The 7,299-nt window shown below is 57.3% G+C and overlaps 1 protein-coding gene across 5 annotated transcripts in view; it reads right to left on the reverse strand.

The window, feature by feature from the left end:
- Positions 1 to 6,481, reverse strand: part of FAM53B (family with sequence similarity 53 member B) — an 87,031-nt gene extending 80,550 nt beyond the window's left edge. The window contains exon 1 of one of the 5 annotated variants that reach the window (XM_074297118.1): positions 6,338 to 6,481. The gene's annotated coding sequence lies outside the window, so the exon portion shown is untranslated. The other 4 variants (XM_074297120.1, XM_074297117.1, XM_074297116.1 and 1 more) reach the window with 4 other exon arrangements.
- Positions 6,482 to 7,299: the final 818 nt, after the last annotated feature.

A 7,299-nucleotide genomic window follows, 5' to 3' on the forward strand; every position in this document is an offset into this window, starting at 1 on the left:
AGAAAGAAAGAAAGAAAGAAAGAAAGAAAGAAAGAAAGAAAGAAAGAAAGAAAGAAAGAAAGAAAGAAAGAAAGAAAGAAAGAAAGAAAGAAAGATGCAGAAGACAAGCCTGGATCCCAATTTTTCACAAGAAAAGACTATGCTCTAAAATTGAGTTTGGAAAAAAGAATGACTGTGACAAGAAGTTAAGTCATATTCCAGGATCAGAGACCAAGAACTAAAAGGGACTTCAAGGCCATCCAAACCAAGCCACCATTTTACAGATGGGTAAACTGAGGCCCTGAGAAGTCATCTATAACAGGGAGTAAGAGGCAGAGCTGGATAGGACAGACAGGCAAGGTCTCAGCCTCCAAACCTAGCTCCAAAGAGAAGAACAAACTGCTTTTTAATTCAGGCATGTAAGCAGTAGGACAGAGTGATGTAAACCACCCTGCCCACTCTGGAAGGAAAGGTCTCTGGGCACAGATCTCTGGCTCGGCCCCAACCTCTGCGCCCAGCACTGCCGAGGCCGGGCAGTCCAGGCCAGCCCCTGCCACACAGGACACAAGGACTCTATACAGACGGCCCACACACGCTCCAAAAGAGGCAGGGGAAAGGGAGAGAAGGGGACAGCAAATCTGAAAGGTCCCCCTTCGGGCAAGTACTTCGGGGCCTCTGGCCAGGGAGTGGGAAGCTTCTGAAGGGCAGGGCGAGCTTTTCAGTGCCCCCTATTCAGGAGGGGAATCATGGCCACCTCAGGAGTAAGCAAGGCAGCAGCAGAGCTGGGCAGAGCAGGATGGACCAGACCAGGCCAAGATGAGCCAAGACAAGATAAGCTGAGCCAAGCCGAGCCAGGCTGGGTTTAGTAAGCTGGGCCGGACTGAACCGGGCCGAGCTGGGCCATACTGAGCTGACTCGAGCTAGGCTAGACCAAGCCAGATCAAGCTGAACTGGGCTGAGCCGGGCTGGCCCAGACTAAGTCGAGCTAGACCGAACCGAGCCAGACCGAGCTGAGCCCAGCTGAGCCGGGCCAGGCCGGGCCAACGTAGCCAAGCCCCGGGCAGGCATGAATGCTGGCAAGGAAAGCGCTCTTTCAACAGAGATGAAGAATGTGAGTGAAAACGGAGGCACGGCCAAAGCAGCAAACCCAGAGCACCTCCAAGCTGCAGATTTCTCCCTCAGCCCAGTGCAAAATAACAGCACCTCTCCGGGCTGCAGACGCTGGTGATTTCACCAAAATGCCCGCTTGCTGGAACAATTAGAGAGGCTCTCTCCACATCTGGTTTCCATCTAAACCTGGAACTTGTTTTATCAGCTTATTACATAACAAATGATGCCGCCAGGTTTCTTTTGTTACACACTGGAAAGGTGTGCGGTGGCGGCCTGTTTTCTTTGGCCATTCTGACTTGTTTAGACTTTTGTTTCTGCTTTGCGGAAAATGCTCTTTTAGGCTACAGAGAAAACACATTTATTGAGCTTGAAATGATCATTCAGCCGCCCTACCTTCAGCTGTAGATAATATTAAAGAGGAAGCAAAATCTTTTTCGTCTGGATTTTGAGTCAGAGAAGCCAGTTTAGAAGTGGAGTCTGGCATTTACTCCCCCGGTGACTTTCTGAACCTCAGTTTCCCCATCTGTAAAAAGGGAGGATGAGACTCAATGACCTCCAAAATCCCTTTTCAGTTCCAAAGCCTCATGTGGACGCCACGCTGCTCTCCAGCATCCTCTGCTGCCTAATCCCAGAATGGTCTCCCAAGAAGGCCCATCTCTCTGCTGCCTCCCGAAAGGAAGTTCAGCCCCAGACTGAAACAGATGGCACGGCAACGCCAGAAGTCGGAGCATCTGAGTTTTGAAAGACATATTAGAGAGAATCCACTCAAAGCCCCCACTCTTGAAAGCACCCGAGGTAACGTTTCAAAGAGACGCCAGGTTTTCTCGATTCAGGGTTGGATAGTTGCGTGGTTTTATGCATAAGGACTGGAAGGAGCTGTTCTATCACAAAAGCCGATTCTCTCTTAAAGGGAGGACAGAGAAACTGAGTCACAGATCTCTTGGCCAAGCCAGGGATAGGTAGGAGAGCTACTGTTCGAATAGACAGACTTGGCTCATCCAAGTGAATTCTAGTTTCAGCCAGCAGTTGTAATACCAGCTGTTATCACCAAATTGTTTTGTTTTAAGATAGAGATAAAGGCAGAATATCACTCCAACCTCCCGGGAGGAAAAAACAGACTCTGGCAAACACATCAAGGCTTCAATCTTAAGATCACCTTGTTGCAAGGAACGTCTCTTCTCCCCCACTCCTCTGGGGGGGGGGCAGCAGAAAAGGCATTGGCCATTGTGGAGAACGGCCCAGATAACTGTCCTTCCCTGTTTGGTTTTAGAGAAGTCAATGGGATCAGGACTCTGAGTTCCACAGACCTGGTGACGGCCCCGGCGCCCACCCCTGGGAGAAGAAACACCGGGCCCTGTGGGATGAGGCTGAAAGGCTGAAAGAAGAACTAGCCTTAAGGTTCTCTCCCACAAAAAAGGGTTGCCCAGATAGACAAATGTTGCTGGTTCCTGTTGTTCTCCTGACCAAACTGGCGCGCGTGTGTGTGTGTGTGTCTGTGTGTGTGTGTCTGTGTGTGTGTGTGTCTGTGTGTGTGTGTGTGTGTGTGTGTGTGGTGTGGAGGGGGATTAGGAGTCCGGTGAGGTTTCTTAAACAAGAGCAATTCCGGCTCACAAGTTACTGCTGAAGTGCTCAGCATAAATGAAAGCAGAAGTTGGTCAACTTGACACGCTTTTCCCGCAATCTCTCAACTTTGGTTAACATGTAAACGTCTCCCCGGAGGGAGATTTCGGAGCCTGGCAATTACTTCCCCCCTCCCAGCCACTCGTGCTCCAGGCCACAGGCTGGGGATCTCGGGGGATCTCAGGGATGGGTTTGCCCTGGACTGCTTTTCCTCCCTGGCAGCTTGGAGTGAGATCCTGCTTTTCTCTCGGGCTCAGGCCAGGCGGCCTCTGGCTTCTCCAAGTTGGGGCCCGGGTCAGCACCGGGAGCCGGCAAGTTTCCCCACGGGCTCCAAGCACCCCCCACCAGAAGGAGCTCCTCCGGGGAGGGGGACGGTGGCATTCCCACCACCTCAGCAGTCCATGACACACACATACACACAAGCTCATAGTCACACACTCACTCAAACTCACAGTCACACACTCACACACATACACACTCACAGTCACACACTCACACACATACACACTCACAGTCACACAGTCACACACACTCAGTCTCACACTCTTACACAGTCATACACAGTCACACACACACAGATACACACTCAGTCACACATACACACTCAGTCTCACACTCTTACACATTCACACTCACACACTCAGTCTCACACTTTCACACACACTCAGTCTCACTCTTACACACATTCACACTTACACATACAGAGTTTCACACTTTCACACACACTCACACACACACTCAGTCTCACACTCTTACACACACATACACACACATTCACACACTCTTACACACACCCTCACACACACTCTTACAGTCTCACACTTACACACACACACTCATACACACACACTCACACACACTCTTACACACACACACACACACACACACACATACACACACACAGACATTCTCTCTCTCTTTTCTAGCTGTCCCCAGCTGGGGGCGAGCCTCGAGCCAGTGCCGGGCCCACCTGTGGGGGGAGGCGGCCGGAGCCCCTGCGCCGCCAGGGCCACTTTTTCCCCACTCCGGACTCACAAAGAATGCAATGTAGCGAGTGGAGCAGGGGCAGCGTAGCCTATAGGAGGCAGAAGAGCATCCGTCAGCCGCTGCGAAGAGCCTTTCTTTGTTCCCCATCTTTCTAAGTACAGTATGTGCTAATTAGCCGGCTCCGCTCGGGGAGCCCTTGAAGAGTTAGCAGAGAAAGCCGAGCCTCCCCCGGCCAGCTGAAGGAGCCCGAGGCAGCACCGCCCGCGGCCGCCCGCCCGCCCTGCCCCCTCCGCCCCCGCTCCTCGGCAGCGTCGTCCCCCGGCTCTGCGCCCGGGGTCCCGCGCTACCACGCGCGCCGGACCCCCGAGACCGGGCAGCGCCGCCGCCCACGTCCTCCGCGGCCCGCGGCCACTCCCCCGGGCGCTCCCCCGGGACTGCCAAACGCAGGAGGGACGGCGAGAGGGGCTTTCCCCCGGCCGAGCCAGGGCAGAGCGTGCGAGTCGCCGAGCCGCCCCCTCCCCCAGCCCCGCCTCCGCCGCCCCACGTCCCGCGTGGAACCAAAATAAATGCACGAGAAGCCGGGGCGGCGAGCACGCCTCCCGCTCCCCGGCCTCCGGGGCGCCGCCGGCAGCCCCAGCCTCCGCTGCCCCCGGCCCGCCCCGGGCACGCGTAAACTTGGGCAAACAAAAGAGTTGTCTGCCGCTGAATCGGAAAGTTTGGGGCGCGCTGCCCCGCGCCGCGGCCGGGCCCCTGCCGGGCTCGCTCGGCACCGTCCGCCCCCCACGGCTCCCCGGCGGCGCTGCGCCCGCACACCCCGAGAGGGAGCGAGCGCGCCCGGAGCCGGCCCGGAGCCCGTCCGCGCGCCCGGCTCTCGGACACATTGTAACCATATCTGTCTGCCCGGCAGGGCCGGCCCGCTGGCGGCGGCGGCGTGGGCCCGGGCCGCGGGGCGCGGCGCTCCCGAGCGGGTCTTACTCTGGCTCGGGCGAGCTCCCGGCGGCGGCGGCGGCGGCGCGGATCCCCTCGGGAAGTTGGCGGCGGGAGGCGAGCGCAGCCTGCGCTTTGTAGCGATCTGCGAACGGGGAGGAAATAGACTTGTCACTTCCTGAACTGTTCGCAACTAGTCCCTTTAAAAGGCGCTCACCCAGAGGGCAGGGCCGGGCCGCGCCGCGCCGTGCGGAGCCGAGCCGCGCCGCCCCCGGGCTCCGGCCGCCGCCGCCGGGGGTCCCGCTGCCGCTGCTGCCGCTCCTGCTGCTGCCGCCGCTGCTCCTCCCGCCGCTGCGGCTGCCGCTGTCGCTACCAGCACCTCTGCCGCCGCCGCCCCCGCCCAGCCCAAGGCAGCCCGCTCTCGGCCGGCCCGGGGCTCCCGAGCCGCGGCGGCGGCGGCGTGTGGCCCGTGCCCACGGGGGCGTGTGTGCGGACGCGTGTGTCGGGCTGGGCGCGTGTGTGTGCGCGCACGGAGCCTCCAGTGGGCGGGGGGCGGGCGGGGAAGCGGCAGCGCGTGGTGTGCTGGGGGCTGGCTCTGCTAGAGGGCGTCCTGGGAAAGGGGCCGGCGGCTCGGCCGCCCCGCGGGGGAGGGCGCGGGGCCCACCGACGCCGTCCCGGCCCGCCTGCCGGCCCACCTGCCCAGGTGGGAGCCGCTCGGGCCGCGGGATGGGCCCGGGCCCCCGCCCTCCCTCGAAGCCGCTCGGCCCCCGCCCTCCCCCGGAGGGACTGACCTCCTCGGCCTCGGCCGGCCGGCTTCGGGGGCTCAAGTCGCCGCGGATCCCAAAGTTTATTTCCGTTTGGGGGGGGAAGGGGAGGGAGAGGGAGTGTGGGTGCATTGTTCCTTTAGAAAAAAAATGGCTCTTTTCCTAACCTAGAGGGGCTGAAATGAAATAAAAGAACATCCCCAATCCACACAGCTGCTTACGGAGGCTGGGCCGTTGCTAAGCAGAGGCCGGCGGGGTTTGGCTCGGCAACTCGGGATGTTGACTTTAGTTCAGGAATGCCCCCCCCCCCGCCCCCCTGGAATAAGCCATTGTGCGCCTTACCTGGGGGACTTGGCTTGTGCCAGGATTTCCTCTCTCCCCTTCCCTTGGGCCAGGTCATTTCGGTGACCTTCACTTTCTCCCCCTTTGCTCCCCCCCAAAAGACTTCACATCTCTAGAGCTTCCTGAAAGTGGCAGATCTTTCAGCGTCCTCCCCCTTCTTGCTTTGTTCCCTCGTGCCAAAAAAACAAAACACCTCATTACTTCGGATGGCCGCTGTCTGAGCCCCTTGAATGGGCCTATTGATAAACCAAGAAACTTTTTTGTTGCTTCTAGGAACATTTAATTGGTCTTAACCCAATGTTTCAATCCCCAGCAGCAAACATCCTTGAACTTGTTGAGTTTGGGTGTTTCATGGAGATATTGAAGTTTTTGGTCACACTGGGCCCATTCCTCCCAGAGGGCCTCAGCCCATGTCCACTTTCACACCGAGCATGGCCCACTCCAGCATGGCCCACTCCCGCGGTTTCTCTTGGGAGATCAGGGTGGACTCCCGATCCCTGGATCTACTCATTTGGAGTGGAGAGGGCCGGAAGAGACCCACCAAGCTTAAGAAAGCCAAGACCGGTTCCTGTTCTTCAGGCTCCGATCTCTGCGGCATCAACACTTACCTATATCCCTTTGCATTAGAAATGTTCTCGGAACCCAAGCTTGGGCTTGGCAGGTGCTTCCATGTGTGGAGCCCAGAACATGGCCGGCAGCTGATCCACCCAGGAACATGAGCACTTATTGACAAATGTCAGGGCTTCCTTGCCGCTGCCCCATCGCCTCCCTGCTCTGCCACTCACTGCCGGAAAGAGCCTTTTCATTAGGAGGCTGACAGTGACTCCTGCTGGCAAACAACGGCCATCAGGTCCCCTGAAATGGGCGGCTTTGGGAGGCCTGCAAGCATGAGTAGTCTTCCTGCTTGTTTGCTTTCTTCAGAGCAGTCTTGTTTTCACACATCTGCAGAGGGGCCATAGCTCCTCCCGGCACACACCCAGTTGTTCTGCACTTTCTGGAGAAGAGCTCGTGGGTCCCACTGCACTAGCTAACAACTGTATAAGATGGGTCACACAGAGGATGATGGGTAATTCCTAATTCTGGGGGATCTAAGCCCTCTGCTATCCAGTGTTCCCCTATACCACAAACCTCTGTGGCTGCCTTGTCACATGGCATACCTCCTGTGAAGTCCTGCTCAGATGTAGCACCCACGCTCAGAGGTGGGCCTGGGGTGTGCTAGAAAGCTTCAGAAATGGGCGTGACATCAAGTAGGGGGGGGTGAGCATCCAATCAGCTCCAGGGAAAGAGGCTCTCCTCTGGCAGTGAGGGGATTTTTTTCAGCCACGACAACTACAAAAGCCCAGAAAAATAGGAGTTCCAAACTATCAGCGTCCAGATGGGAATTCAGTCCGTGTCTACATGTGGAAGCATTAGAAACGGCATGGGGATCCCTTCGAAGGACAAGGCCATCTGTTTCCCTTAGGCCCATGGCTTCCTCAAAAAGTCAAGCAGCAGAGCTAAGATACAGCTCCCAACCTCTTAAAGCAAGTTGATAGAAGAGATCCTTAAGACACTTTCCCCTCTTTATTAT

The sequence above is a fragment of the Sminthopsis crassicaudata genome, chromosome 2 (assembly GCF_048593235.1).
Source record: "Sminthopsis crassicaudata isolate SCR6 chromosome 2, ASM4859323v1, whole genome shotgun sequence".
Lineage (NCBI taxonomy): Eukaryota > Metazoa > Chordata > Mammalia > Dasyuromorphia > Dasyuridae > Sminthopsis > Sminthopsis crassicaudata.